The following is a 16,564-nucleotide window of genomic DNA, read 5'->3' as shown; positions in this document are numbered from 1 at the left end:
CAGTGCAAGGTTCCATAATCGCAATCACTCAACCCATAAATAAGTGGTGAAAGAGGAAAACATCACATTTTGCCACTCTGCATGGTTCACACTAGGAGTGTACACAAATCGTTTTTTGTGATTCGATTCAACCTTGAATCAGTTTGCAAAAATTTGAATTGATTCATTGAACCAGCTGACAATTGCCAGCCAGTTCAACAAATCAAACCAGAAATGTGCAAACCCCCCCCCAAAAAAACGTGATTTGCCAATATGGAACAATGGGGCACTTGAATCACCCCATTGTTCCCCATAGGTAGGTCCTAGTGACACCAAAGTGGGTTGGATGGTAGGGCATGATGGTGCTATCTACCACCCAACCCACAAAAGAAATGGGCAAGAAACTATTTTCTTAAATGTTTCTAAACTTCCCCCCAAAAAACTCACATGATCCTATGGGAGTTAGGTTAAAAAAATTAAAAATTGCACACTTGCCCATTTCTTTTGTGGGTTGGGTGATAGGTAGCACCCATTGCACTGTACTACCCAACCCACTTTGGTGTTTTATTCTAGTTCCCCATTGATCCTTATGGGCGGAACAAGAAGAGTGCACTGTGCGTGCACATGTTTTGTAACCCTGCCTTGAAATACAAGAGTGCAGAGCAACAAACACATTTCTTCCCAACACTGAACACCACATTTTGCCAAACACACATTCCAAAGATGGCCAAAAAAGGAATCACTGACCCAGAATCCATTGCCAGTCACAGTTCCTGCGCTGCAATAACATTGTCGGCACAAGTTGCTCTATCTCACATGATTATGATTCTGTCCTTAATTGCAACAGCTGCCACAGCACATCAGCATCCTTAGCAGCTAGCAAGCATAGCCATAAGCTCAACTGTTAATTGCCCAGAGATGGAAATTTGGGGCAGTGTACAAATCGAATGAATGAATGAATGAAAACTACAGCAACATCTGCAGCCATAGTTTGACTATGTGAGATAAGCAATGCAGAGAAGGCCAGACAGGGGCAGAGGGAGGCCAGTGATGGCCAGGGTCCACTCCGCTGCCATGGACTCCTAGCCCTGCCCCCTTGCTAAGCCCCAACCCTGCATCTGATATAAGATGCAGGGGCTGGGGCTTGCTTGCCAACGAGACCTTTTGGCCCAGTTTGCAAGCAAAGCTATGCACCCTGCATCTGACATCAAACACAGGGGGTGTGGCTGGGGCACAAGGCAAGGCTCCGAGGTGTGGTGGCCCAGGTTCTTGGAACCCATTTGGCCAATGGTGGCTCCAACCCTGAGACCAGAGCAGTGTGTGAAACACAAGTTAGTCAAGGCAATCACCAAGAAATAACACAGAGAGAGCTGTCACATTTCTCACCATCTCACAAACAGACCATAACATAGCTGCAGAGGGGCAGGGAAGGCACTCAAGTTTCTGACTTCCCCAATCTGAGATCCAGCAAAACCAGATACTTATAGCAGCAAGTAACAGCACCACATTATAGTCAATGCTGAGAAAATAAACCACAAAATCAAACCTTCCTTCTCTCCGGATGGAAGGCCTCTCTCTGCCTCCCAGCCCCTTTGAATACATTTTGAAATTGCAAAGCTTTTTCAATGGCCTTCTTTAAGGCACAATAAAGGTTAAAAGTTTAAAAACATTCAAAAGTTTAAAACTTAAAAACTAAACCACAGATGTAACAAAACAGCAGACGTTTCAGTGTGAGACAGCATCCTCAGTGCTATACAAAGACTACTGAGTTTTTGTTCTCACATCATGATTCAGCTAAGGAACTGAAGGCAATCAACCAATCCTGTGCCACTCCCAATATCACATGTGGGTGGGGGGAACGGGCCCATTCACAAGCTGTGTGTGTGTGTGTGTGTGTAAAGGGATTTCGGAGGCAAAAATTGCTCCCCACTCCCCTTCCACACTGTCCATTGCACAAGAAGCCTTCAGTGTAGAGACACTGAAGGCACCTTGCAGACCCATCGCTCTGCTTCCATCACACTGAAAGGCTATAATAGAGCATGTGGGCCTTTACTGTTGTTGTTATCATGGTTGTTTTTATTGTGTAGTGGTAGTAGTAGTAGTAGTAGTAGTAGTAGTAGTAGTAGTAGTAACAGTAGAACTGCTGCAGTGCAGCACTGTTAGTTTCCCACCCCAAGATAACTTGGCCAGGAGGAACCATATACACTTCTGTATTACAAGCATATTCTATTCTGGCTTCCATTCTTGAGACATGGATGGTTTATCTAGCATACAGGAAAGTACCATCGAAAGCCATGATCAGCACTATTTTTCAAGCAGGGGCCAGTTTTGGTTTTTAAAGGGTTTTAAAAAAAAAACTTCATTGTGAGAGCCGCTTCCCATTGTGCTGACCTCCGCACAGTACTGCACTTTTCTCAGCGCTGAGAGGGGCCTTTAAGAGAGACGAGCCCTCTCCTAAGAATTCCAGGAGGCAAGCACCAGGAAGGGGAAGGGTTACACTTTCAAGCACTCAGTGCATGCCTTCCAAGATGGCGCAGGGGCTCAAGAGGGCACCATTTCCCTTAAAGGGGACCCCAGCACTGGACAAAGCACAGCGCTGCACAGTGAGAATTGTCATCTCCACAGGGTGCCAGAGGGTGCATGCAGAGTATTCAACTTTGAGAAAAGCTTCCAACAGGCCCAGTAAAGAATTGGTGCAGAGAACCGCACTTAGGGGCTGCCACTGGCCCCCAAGTCCTACAGTGAAGAACGCTGATCTAAAGGGAATTATTCTGTACAAATCTTCAAAGTGTTAAAGTGGCTAATGTGAAAAAACAAGGGCATACTAGGAACCATAAAGCTGGTTAGCTCACAATCTGGAAAATAAAAATCCTTTTTGTCATGGGTAGAATCCAGAGGAGAGAGTTGTGGTATGCAAGGACAAGACAGTGGAGTTGAATCAGGAATATTAACAATTTAATGAGACAGATATTATTTACAGAGAGGCAAGTGCAGTCTGCCTTCAGTGCTCTTGCTGCTGGCTGTTTGTTAGCCCCGCCTCTACTCCAGGACTGGAATAAAAGTAACTAAAGCATCATTCAAAAGCTGGCCTGGATCAATGAACAGGTTAACCAAAAACACCACATCATGCAAAGCATCTTTTTGTGACAGCACATCACTGAAGAAGAAGACATCAGCTTGTCTATTTATGGTCCCAACCTTATCAAGGACAGAAACGCAAGGCCTTGGGGAGCAATTGTAGAGGAAGATCTGCAAGTAGGCAGAAGTGGTGCTTCAAATGCCCTTTTGAAACTTGTTATCTCCCTCCTGGTCTTCTTCCCAGTGTTGAAGCTTGGATGGGGGGCAGGGGTGAGGCGGGGGCCTCTAAAATGAAGGCAGTAAGTGCATGGGTAGGGCTGCTAACTCTAAGGCCACCTTCGGATGTAATGGCAAACTGTGGGTCCAATGGACCCGCAGTTTGTCTCCCCGCCTGCAAGGGAAAGGAACTGACTGCATGGGCTTCCTCCTTTGCATGAAGGAAAGCAGCAGCAATCAATCTAGAAGGAGAGAGGGAGAAGCTTCCTACCCTCTACTCCAGTTTGTGCAGCTTGCAAAAACTGAAGAACATAGCAGCATGATTAGGACGACATGATCCCACTTTTGGACCTTAGATTTTGGTGGTGCAACTGAGAGCAGACTGGAAGTTCTGATTCAGGTTTGGGAGCTAAAACCGACCCATGGTTCCGTGACAAAATCACTGGTTCACACATTCAGAGGAGCAAAATCTTGAACCTCTGCCATGGTTTCCTCCAGTTTCACGTTTTGTTCAAAGGCAGTCTGACTGAAGCTATTCTGGATATCCGTCCCACCAATCCCCACCACCACCAATATCAAGACATTAAAATCTCCAGAATTGTTTCCAGTGGTGACCCAGAGATTGATGTCAATTCCTGTAGATGCCAGGCTAATCTTGGCACCCCTTGGGGTGAGACAAGGAGGAAATTGCTGTATATGTGTGGTGGGGAGAACTGTAGCAAAGAGCAATTGGTGGGGAAAGGGGTTTGGTGACTTGAATTCTGGTGTTCTGCCAAATTTGGAATTGCAGCAGAAAGACTATTACACATGAGAACAGTTGTCTAATCTTACCTCACTTACGAGAAACTATTGCAACATTACTCCATGTCAGTGGAGTCATTTCCTTGACAGGGGTATACAGCACTGAGGTCTCTCTCCATCAGTGAGAATACATTGCATATTGAGGCTATCCATTTTTAACATACATCTCGCTTCTTTGCTTCCCTTAAACAAAGAACAAATGGTAAAAATGGATTTTAGGATGACAAAAATCTGCATAATGTGGTTCACGCCATGAAGGACAGTTAAGAGGTGCATTTTGTAATGCTCCCGAGAGCAACTCCAGAGGGGGAAACAAAAGTGGGCAAGCACCTTCTCAGAAAACAAAACAACAAAACAAACCATGAACAAATATTTATATACCACTTTTCAACAGAAGTTCCCAAAGCGGTTTACACAAAGAAGACAATAATGAATTAATAAAGTGGATCCCTGTCCCAAAAGGGCTCACAGTCTAAAAAGAAAAGTCGTTGCCCCTCCCTCCAGCTTCAGCCTCCATTTCTCTTTTAGAAATTTAACATGGGAGACCTAGAAATGCACTTTGCCCCTTCTGTGCTCCCCCATTAATTTTTGTTTCTTGTGCTGCTACTCAATGTTCTGGAAACAGCCAGAGGCTTTTTCAAGGGACCTCGAACAAAAGGAAGCCAAGCCTCAAAAGCTGTCCAATGAGTAAGACTCTAGGAATTAACAAAAAACAGATTCTGTAATTCATTTCCATAATCCTGGATTGCTCCGTTCCTTATTCCACTGCCAGAGATGCTTAAGAAGTACATCTTCATCTGCTCTGGAGGCTGCAGTTCCAAGCCTCATACACCAGGCTGATTGTTATTTCCAGCCATTTGTCCCTAGATCTTGGCTATAGATGCTGTGCCCCAGGCTATAAATGTTCTCACTCGTCCAGAAAAAAAAAGGGGGGGGACCTTCATCTCATGAGCCATATATGGTGATCTGTCAAGGACTTCATACACTCCCTGCTCCCTCCTCATGTAATGCACGCAGTTTAGATTTGTGGATGAGGAGAGCCAGCTTGGCAACCCCTCCTGAATCTAATGAACACATTTTAAAAAAATAAATCTTGCAGATGAAAAGCAGTGGACAAAACCAATAAAATAATCATCATACCAGACAAACCCACTCTTAAAATGTGCTTTCCAGTTTATTAGGTCTGTTGTGCATGTTCATTATTTCTCTGATTACTTACTTACTTATTGTAAGGCGTATTTATATAAGAATAGTGATGGGAGCAAGTCAGCTAGAACATGTTGCACTGATTTAGTATGAGCGTCATTGGCTCACAATATGCTTTCCCAGCTCAGCTGTTCAGTTCTGCTGCTGGCCTTTAAAGTCTAAACAATATGGGTTATCTGAAGGATGAGCCCGTGAAAAATAAGGAATTGCCCCTGTTGCTTTCTAGTACTGTCAATCAACATAAGCCATGTTCCTTCCCAACACCTTCTTCCAGTCTCTCAAACACACACACATGTTCCAGCTGTTGGGATGCACTAATTTTTATAAGCAGGTTTAAAGTCATTCACCGAGTTGGATTAATTGGGTATATCCTACAACTGTGGGTGGTGTTGGGATGTCTCTCTGCATGATCCCCACCACACATTAAGGTCATCTGAGGAGGTTCATCTCCAGTTACCACCAGTTTGTCTGATGGTGACTCAGAGGCGGGCCTTCTCTATAGCTGCTCTGGGGCTGTGGAATGCACTCCCTACAGAAATCCGTAATTTGAATTCTCTATTAGCCTTCAGGAGAGCCCTTACAATGTATTTGTTTGGCCTGACTTCCCAGAGTTTTTAAATTGGTTTTAATATTCTAACCTGGTTTTGGGGTTTTCAATTACTGCAATTGTTTGATTGTTTTAAAATGTTTTTTAATTTGTTAATTGTTGTTATATTGTTTTTAATTTTTGTTTTAGCTCTTTACTATTTTAATGCTTTGTTTTAATTGTAAATCACCCTGAGCCATTTTGGAAGGGCGGTAGAGGAGAGGAGAGCTGGTCTTGCAGAGGAGAGGAAAGCTGGTCTTGGAGAGGAGAGCTGGTCTTGGAGAGGAGAGCTGGTCTTGTGGTAGCAAGCATGACTTGTCCCCATAGCTAAGCACGGTCTGCCCTGGTTGCATCTGAATGGGAGACTTGATGTGTGAGCACTGCAAGATATTCCCCTCAGGGGATGAAGCCGCTCTGGGAAGAGCAGAAGGTTTCAAGTTCCCTCCCTGGCTTCTCCAAGATAGGGCTGGGGGAGATTCCTGCCTGCAACCTTGGAGAAACCACTGCCAGTCTGTGAAGACAATACTGAGCTAGATAGACCAATGGTCTGACTCAGTATGTGGCAGTTTCCTATGTTCCTATGGTATAAAAATCAAATAATGATGATGATGATGATGATGATAATAAATAATTCAGTTTCTATACCGCCCTTCCAAAAATGGCTCAGGGCGGTTTACAAAGAGAAATAACAAACAAATAAGATGGCTTAGATAGATAGATAGATAGATAGATACCCTTCTATTACAGCAGAGTGCACTGAGGCAAAACACAGTGGATTCTGCCCAGGCATACACATTTGCTGAGAGCAAAAGAAACTTGGAGCCAGTTCATAGTTTCAAATCAATATAAGGAGTCTTTATTGGAGAACTCCATTCTAGATAGGAAAGTGGAGAGATAGAATCTCTAATCTAGCTAGGTGGATGCAGAGAGATGCTGTGTGCATCTCTGCACACATGGTACAGAGAGAGAGGTGAGCGTGTGTGATAGAAGAAGAAGGAGAGAGAGAGAGAGTCCTTCACTTCCAACAGGTGGCACATACTGTAACAGTGGTAGGTTACTTTCTTGGGGTGAGACGAAGGGCTGGTAGTCTTCTGGTGTGGAAAACATGGTGTAGCTGGATCCAATTTGGCAGCTCACAAAGTAGGAAGAGTGACAGTTTACAGAGTGAAATAGAAATGTAAAAGCTCTCTTTTTATTCTTATTAAAAACATATTTTGGCAAGGATGTAACTGCTGGTTCTGCACTCTCCCTGCTTTGCTTTACTTTCTGTTTCATAACTCAGTCTCCATGCCAGAAAGATTGTTTTATGCTCTAACTCACCAGAGCCTAGCAAAATGCAAATGGCAAGAAACACACTTCACTGGGGTGATATGAGGGGTGGAAAAAAGTCAGGTTGCAGAGCACAAAGAAATGAGAGACCTACAAGGCAGTAGAAAGGAAGGATTGAAGCTGCCAGAAACAGTGAGGGCAAACAGCACAAGAAAAAAAGAGAAAGTACAAGAAAAGGAGATAAATTTGTATTTTCAAGAACGTACGGACATAGGAAGCTGTCTTGTACCAGGTTAGACCATTGGTCCGTCTAGCTCAGTAGTGTCTACACTTTCCCCCCACAGTACCATATTTATAAACAATATATCTACCTTAAAAATTCTAGTTATTAAAACTTATATACACTTCCATGAGGCTATTTACATGAGCAACCCACATAGGCTAGGGCAGCTCAGCCTGAGTTGGGCTGCTCATATGGACTGCTGCAATCGCTCCATTCCCAGCACTTCCAACCCCACTAGCCCGAATTTTCACCCTGGCCCTTAACTGGGGCTAGAGGGTGCAAGCACAACCTCAGCCCCAGGGCCAGGGTTGTGTGTGTGTGCTTGGGCTGCACACAGAGTCGTCTGCCTAGAGCGTCAGACTCACAGGAGATCCCCCAATGCACCACACTCATCACATGGTGCATTGTGGGATACCTGGAGGCTGGGATCCGCATTGCTCAGAGCAGCAGGCTTATCTGGGTGCTCAATCCACACTGCTTTGAGCAGCAGGATAATTTTTTTGGGGGGGGGGAGGTAGGTAAAACCCTGCCTTCCCCCTTGGCCACCCTCCCCACCCACCCAAAGTCATGTGCATGTCCTTGATATCTCTTAACGAGGATGAGACTTGACAATAGCTGCTGGTAAATACAATACAATTTTTGCCAATACATCTCCAAATTATCTCTCTTCTCCTCCTTTCTCTAAATATTACCATCTTTGTAAGAATTGTACAACTATTGTATGTCTTGCTGCAATTAATATATGATACTCTAGTTCTAGTTCCAGTTTCATTCTTGATTCATCTGGAGAACTCAGAGTTAAATGTTTAGAATGGAAGGGTATCAAAACCCCTTTAATCTCTAACATTTTTACAGTTATTGATTCCAAAATATTTGCTTATGTGAACAGGTCCACCAATTCTGTAACAGGGTTCCCCCAGTGTAATTATTTCATATTATTTTTCACTTCACTTGCCATTAAATTGGAAATCCTTACCCATAAAAGCCTTGGGCGTGCGTCCGTGCCGCCCGTGTCTTTTTCGCCCGTTCTGGGCATGCGCGGAGATGGGCGGCCATGTTGGACCTGGCCGCCGGTGGGTGACTGGCCCCGATGGCGGCGGCCGCCGCCACGGGAGACCAGAAGGAGCAGAAGCGGCGGGCGGAGAGTGCGGCCGAGGCGGCGGCGGAGCCGCGGCCTCGGCCCAAGGAGTGCGGGCCAAGGAGGCGGTGGCCGTGGTGGGGCGACTGGCTCCGATGGCGGCGGCCGCCGCCACAAGAAACGGCAGGCGGAGAGAGCGCCCGAGGCGGCGGCGGAGGTGTTGGCCCAAGGAGTGCGCCCGAGGCGGGTGAGGCGGCAGCGGGAAACCCCTCCCCACTAGAGCCCGTTATTACAACGGGCTTACACATACTAGTAAATAATAAAATACAAGATAAACTGGAAATAAAACCATTATTCCAGTGTTTTAAAACTGTTTTTTAATTGTTTTAAACTTCTTTCTATTGTTTTAGTTTCTAATTGTTTTGTTGGTTTTAACTGATTATGTCTCTGTTTTGTTTGTCGCGAACTGCCCAGAGCTGACAGATGGGGCAGTATAGCAATAGGAGGGAGGGAGGGCAGGAGGAGCACCTTGCTATATACTTAATGCAATTCTAAAATAAATTAATGCATGGATAAAGTTTGGGATTTGCCAACCGGAGGTGCCATTTCTAATTCAAGTCTTCCCATAGACTCTGAAGCAGTGTCAGTTTTGCCTGGCCACTTCTGTGAATCCCCAAGGAGTAAAAGCCAGGCTGGTAGAACACTAGGGGTGATAGCTTCACCTAAGCTGGCATCAGAGAGTGGTGGCGCCCAAGAGGGGACAAATGAAAACTCACTAGGCTAGATCCATATGTGTCTACTAGAGTTCTATCAGTTACCCATTCAGGAGCTCCCTCTATTGGGGAAGGCTAAGTTGTCACACAGGCATCCGGGACATATTGTGGGGGAGGGGGTGGTGGGGCACAACAGACTTCAGAGGTAAAGAGAGATCAGCAAAAATTTCCCCTACCCTGTAGTTAATCTAGATGTCAGCTGGTGTGTTTAGTCAGTCTGAATATGGCCCATTCTGCTAGCATGCCCTATCAAGAGAGGCAGGCAAGCCACAGACTTTCACACTCAAATATATTTACTTGATTTTGAACAAAGTGACTCCTGATTATAATGCTCAGAGCTCTTCCAGGATTTGGGAAGGAGAGCTGAGTCTGCCCTGGTTTACATTTGGATAGGTGACTACATGTGAGCACTGTAAGATATTCCCCTCAGGTGATGGGGCCATAGTTCAGTGAGACAGCATTTGCTTGCATGCATGCATGCACAAGGTCCCAGGTTCAATCCCCAGCATCTCCAGATAGGGCTGGGAGAAACTCCTGCATGAAACCATGGAGAACCCCTGCCAGTCAGTGTAGACCATCCTGAGCTAATGGACTGGTGGTCTGGTTAGATATAAAGCGGCTTCCTCTGCTGCTTCACAGACATGGGGTGGTACTGCTCACTTTATTGATTTAGTTATTTTTCAAATGTATATACTACCTGGTAGTATAAATATACCTTATTCTGACAGAGAGTGCATTCCAAAGTCCCCGGACAACTATAGAGAAGGCCAAATTTCAAGTAACCACCCGATGGCCTGGCAGCATAAGCAACCAGGTTCCCCCTTATGATCTCAACAGGGGGCAAGGGTATTGTTATGAGCTGCCCTGAGCAGTAGTGTACTGGAGTGGCAGGGTATAAATATTTCAAATGAATGGATGGATGCAGGGGCGTAGCAAGGTTGGACGGGGCCCAGAGACAAGATTTTAAAATGGGCCCCCGCTGATATACACACACAAACACACTTCACAATATATTGTGCACTCACACTCACATCACCATTATGAATACGATGAATACTTAGTTCACATTGAATTGAGTTTCTTTTACTCTCTGTTCCTGCCGATCTCCAAGAGACACAACATAATTCATAGGGGGTGCAACACGGGTGGGCGGGGAGTCATGTGATGTGCCTCTGGGGGGGCCCTCAAGGCAGTGGGGCCCCAAGACGACAGCCTCCCCTTGCCTAATGGTAGTTACGCCCCTGAATGGATGGATGAAGGTTTGTGATGAAGAAGGGGCTTTTTAAAATACCAAGCAAGGCAATATGTGCAGCAGGAGCTCCTTATTTTATTGGTTTGTTTGTTTGTTTGTTTGTTTAACATATTTATATACCACACAAAATGCAAGTCTCTGGGCGATTTACAACAATACAATAAAAACAAGGAATGAAAAGGTTAAAACATTACAACAATTTAAAATTTAAAACAACATTAAAACCATCAAACTATTAAAACATTATCTAATTAAAAGCCTGAGAGAACAAATGTGCATTGACGGTCTTATTTATTTATTTATTTATACTTTTATACCGCCCAAAACCCACGTCTCTGGGCTGTTTACAAGAAGATAAAAACAAAAGTAAAACATGAGATAAAAACAAAAACAAGAAATTTAAAACACAACAATTTAAAATTTTTAAAAACAATATTCTAAAACAACATTAAAAACAATCAAAACAGTCTTACAACTTTTTAAAAGTTGAAAGAGATGGGGAGGCTCTTATTTCAGTAGGGAGCCAAACTGATGGAGGATCCCCTTAATAATTAGTTAGACTTGATGACATTCTGGTCCCATCTTCAGATCTGTATTATCTGATAATTTGCAAATCATGTTATGCTGCTAAAATGGTGCTTTACTCTACGGGAAAAGGCTGAAGCTTAAGCAAGAAACTTAAAACAAAAACAAGCATTACTTCAGAATGATGAAAGCCATGGAGGCACAGGAGTTTAGTAACAGACCATGTTGCAAATGCTGAACCCATTTCCTCTTCTTCCGATCCTTTTAAGGTTCTGAGCGCCCTCTTTTTCCCATGCCACCAACAGGACCTTGCGAGTACTCAGTCCATTCAGGATCAGACACCTTCCTGTTGACTGGAGCTTGTTCTAGAGGACAGAACATTTGAAACTTCTTTTGCAAAGTTACCCAAAAAGGAAATATCAGCATCTTGTGGTTACTTTGTGGAAGTTAGAAGATGAATAACAGCTGCAGGGGAGCAATGGTGGAAGAGGGCAATTTCCTTCACATCCTTCCTGGAGGCATCCGACTGGCCACTATGAGAATCGGGATGCTGCAATGGATGCCCCCCAATCCCCTTGGTGTGAGTCAGGGGCACTCGTCTTATATTATGTTATGCAGTCATCTGTCTGTTCTCTCTCTCTCTTTCAATGCATGTCAAGGATTCTCAGTTCTCTTTCCCCCTAGGGAACCTCCGAGGCAAAGCCAAATAGCTGTCTGAGCCTCCATAAAGATAGCAATAGCAACACTAAGAATAATCAAATTTCTTTGCTAGCAACTTCATAACAAATTGTTCTCTGGGTGGTTAACAATAACACAACAGTAAAAAAAAAACCCATCCAATAAAAACACATCAAGCAAGACAAACACTTTACAACACAAAATAGAGAATACAAAATACAATACAAAACATTTTATAAAACTTTTTTTAATTTTAATTTTTTTAAATTAATGAACAGAACGTCTTCACCTTTCAGATGATGCCAGGCAAGCTTCACTGAGGAGACTATTCCATAGACGGGGCGCTAGCTATGCAGACCGAGGCAGCACCAGTGCTCCCAATGAAGCGCTGCTGCTGTGCAGGCACTGCTGCAGCATTCTGCACTAATGCGGTGCATGCATCCACGCGGGAGCGTGATATTCACTGGTCTCCCTTTCTTCTGGAAGTGCTCCCTGCAACCCAGAATTAGGACCCTGAGGGTGACATAGCCTAGATTTATTGCAGAGCAATCCTAGGTATGTTGACTCAGAGAAGTAAATCCCACTGAATGGGGTTGGGGACAGGCAAGTGAACTTGAACAGCAGCAACTGAATGTGGTTTGAGGCCGGGAGGCTTTGCTTTTGATGTGGTCAGACTCCCAGGGGATGAGGTGGGCTCCTGGCCCTTCTTGAACTCCAGAATGACTGGGTAAGCACAAGTAAAAGGTCAGCCTCAGGAACAGGCAGGGAGAGAGGTTAGTTTGTCGCCTGAGTCCTCCCCCTGGCTTGCTGCATTCAGCTGGTTCCCTCTCCTGGGGAACTTCCGGCTCCCATCCTCCGCATTATTGGCTGCCTTGCCTTTAAATGCCCCGGTGCAGAGCTGATGGGGCTTAAAGCCTACTTCCAGCCCTGCCCCCTTCCTGACCTTGCTTCGTGTTTCTTGCCCCACCCAACCTAGCTGTCTCCCTAGAGCTCTTTCCTACAGCTCTTAGGGGTGTGCAAACCGGTTCGATGTCGAACCGGTTTGGTTTGAAGGTTCAAGGTTGAGCCAGATCTCACCCCACCAGTTTCAGCTCCACCCTGAACTGAACCCCCTCCCAGTTTGGGAGTTCAACGAGCCTTAAAAAAATTTTTTAACTTACTCCCTCTGGAGGTCTTCTCCAAGGTGGCGGGGAAGTCTGCAGAGATTCCTTCTCCCCCGCCAGCCTTCCTTCCTTTAAAATTCATCTGGTTTGGGCTTCTTTGGCCTTTTCTGGGCCTGTTCCCTGGCGTGGAGGCCATTTTGGAGGCCACCACACCTGCAGAGTGGGACCCTGCGTGGCCATGGCTGGGCCTGGTGGTTTTGTGAACATCCCTAGCAGCTCTCCCTGCCTTGCCCTCTCAACCCCACTGGGATCTGACCAACCTGGATTCTTCTCATCCCTGCTGCCCCCTGAAGGGAACAAAAGCCCCGCAGGAGGGATGCCATGCCTTTCTCCAGACTCCACACGGCCACACAGGTCTCCAGGTAACATGGCATCCTGACAGATACTGCGAGACATATTTCTTTTGTCCCACTCTTGTCTGTTGTTGAAACAACACAGAAACCTGGGGGGAAATGCTGCACCAGAGGTGAAACTGTGATGAGTGTGCGCTTCAATAGTGATTCCTATTTCAAGCTGCCTTCGACATTCTGAAAAAAACAATCTGCCTCCAGTGTGGTTCTAATTATCACAGTTTTAGAACACTTACACCTTTTTATTAATTAACCGGACATTTAGGGCCGGAACAGTGTCATAGGACAGCTCTCTCAGGCAGCTGTTGAGGACCCAGCACCTCACAGAGTCCCACTTCTGATGACTTCTCCTTGGGGCCCCTAGAAGGATTGGGCCCTGCTAGCAGGCACTGACCACTGTTGGATAGCCTCCCTTTACCACAGTGGTGGCAGGTGTTGCACCATATGGCACTTCTGCCTCCTCCCCTCCCCACCTGCTCCCAGACTCTCCTTCCTCCCCTCTTTTCAAAACTGAATGCACGAGGGCTCTTCTTACAGCCCTATTGTGACCCTAATGCACATGTATGCAAAAGCACACACATCAATAGAAAAGTGTTTTCCTTTCCATAAATGCAGCCCTAGTAGTTGCCTATTAGATAGTGGCCTGGTTCACACAGTCATTTGAATCTAGGTTTAATGTGGTTTAACAACATTAGCATGATTGTGTGAACCCATGCCTGGGTCATAAACCACCTTGGCATGGGTTCCCACAATCACATCAGTGTTGGTAACCCACATTAAACCTAGATTTAAGTTATTGTGTGAACTGGGCCAGTATATGTTTCTGAACATGTTTTCACTGAAGCTGTTCTGTACTGAATATGAGATCCATTGTGAGATTACACATCCTAACAAAGATGTTAAAGATGTTTTACAGAGGAAATTGTTGGGGTCAGCCTGTTAACATGCTCTGCTTTGACAACCAGTGCAGACAGCTTATTGCACAATAAAGGAATACAATTTAGTCCTCTGCTGCCATTACTCCCCTGTAGTTGCCATTTAGAGGCATACTTCCTCAGAACCTACAGGTAGCGTGTAGCCATAATGACTAGTAGTCATCGAAGCTCTTCTCACAATCAGTGAGAAGAGCTTCTTCCGGGTCAACGAGGAGAGCAGGCTTAGCCCGCTCTTCCTGTAGACGACCAGAAAGCAGCACTGGGTGGCCAAATCGGCCGCCCACATGACTGCCAGCTCCATCATGGAGATGGTGAGGGGTGCAGGGATCAGAGGCCATGCGGCCCCCAGAAGTTCCAAGATGCCCTGCACAAGTGCACGGGGCATCCTGGAAAGACCCCCGAGCCCGGGAGGCTGCTTGCAGTCTCCCAGTCGGAAGTCTACTCATGTGTTGCCATGCGCTGTGGCAACACACAATCAAAAAGATGAGGTTAACAGAGCGCTCACTCCGTTAACCTCGTCTAAGGGGAGGGGTACTTTGGGAGGTTTGCTGCCAGGTGCCGCACTGCTCCTGTTGCAGCACATGATCACCCAAAAGCAGGCTAGGCTCCCTTAGCTCACTTTTGGCCAATCGTGAGAATAGCCTCATTGACAGACTCATCCTCCATTCATTTTGAAGCCATCTACGGTAGTGGCCATCACCACATATTACAGCAGCAAATTCCATATATTAGATTCACACATAGCAGGAAACCTGCTGTTCGAGCAGCCCAAGTTTTACCTGGAACCTGAAATTCGTGCCACAGATGGCCGCATATCCTGGTTTGTTGGAAATAGCCAAGTTATACTCCCAGTGAAGTCCTGGTTGCTATCCCAGCCTTGTGCTGCCCCTTAACTGGCAAGCCTTCCCTTTGTCATTTGTTTACAACCTTTGATCTCAATGAAGGGGGCAGGTTTGCCTGAAATGAATTAGGGTTCACGAAGAGTGTGGAGTCAGATACAGCATAAGGTATCCATATAGTATAAGGTGGAGCATTCCCAGGGTGGACGAGCCAACTTCAGTTCTTGGTTACACATTTAGGTTTCCTGCCTAAAGGGAGCATGCAGTTGTTGCAATAGGGCAGATCATGTACATGATCATGCACAACTGGGTAACCAAGATTACAAGAAGGTTCCATGCTATGCGTGAACCCCACCCATAGATTAATTATTCATTACATTACAAAATACTTCCTCCACTCAAAATCTGTTGGGATTAGCTATGGGATATGAACAGATCTGGGATTTGGGACATGCTTGTGTATGTTTAGATGTGTCTGTGTACTGGCTTGGGGGGTGGAGTCACTTTGGCCGCATGTAACACAAAACCAGAGGTCTTGTTAACTGTTCATCTAAACATGGGCAACCTTAGTTTTGTTTTGATATGGAGCTGTGGTCTCCCTCCTCAAACTCTATTTTGTACCTTCAGTTTGTATTGAGTTTTGCCACCATTAACTCCAGTTCTGCAGTGCCAGCATTATATCTGAACGCTGGCACTGCAGTTACCCCCTTAAGCAACCAGAGCTGAGGAAGGAAGCTCCTCCCTAGCTCCGGCTGCTGTTGGTGTCCTTCATTAAAGAAGGAAGCCCTGGCAGCCAGTTCTCCCTCCTCTCTACAGTCAGCAAGACTGCAACGAGGGACCTTTCCGTTTTGTCCAAATGCAGACAGGAGAGTTGGGGGAGGGTGGCATGGAACCGTGGGCCCACTGGGCCCACAGTGTCATGTTTTGTCCAAAGGTGGCCATTGTTTGTCTCCTCACTTGCTGACTTGAGTTCAAACTGATAAGTTCTCCCTTTCTCTGCATAAGAGACTGTTACCCTGTTTATTGTTTTCTTAGCCTATGTTTAGCAAGTAATAAATATCAAACTCTTGTTTCTCAGTTAAAGTTGGCTTCCTCTTCAATTACTTATAAAGGATAAGTAATTTGTCTGCAACAAAAACTCCTGCCAATTGGTTTCATTGGGTGACCCCCTGGCTTCTAGTGTGTTTGGGACAGCAAGCTCCATCAATTAATAAGGCACTGTGTGAAGTCCTTCTTTTTTTCTGGACGAGCCCAAATCTCTTGCGATTCAATTTGATTAGACATCTCCAGGTTTTTGTGGTGTGTGTGTGTGTGTGTGTGTGTGTGTGTGAGAGAGAGAGAGAGAGAGAGAGAGAGAGAGAGAGAGAGAGAATCTCCACACCATTCATAATATGATAATATTCAAACATGTTCTTCTGGAATTGCCTTTTTCAATATATAACATTTGCTTTAAAACTCTTTGAGATGGCATATGACTGCTCCCCTGTTTTAGCTGCTTAACCCCCCTAATACCAAAAACATTTATGTTGTTTTTGGTATTAGGGGGGTTAAGC

Source organism: Hemicordylus capensis, chromosome 3, assembly GCF_027244095.1.
Source record: "Hemicordylus capensis ecotype Gifberg chromosome 3, rHemCap1.1.pri, whole genome shotgun sequence".
Taxonomy (NCBI): Eukaryota; Metazoa; Chordata; class Lepidosauria; order Squamata; family Cordylidae; genus Hemicordylus; species Hemicordylus capensis.
Note: the sequence above shows the minus strand (reverse complement) of the source record.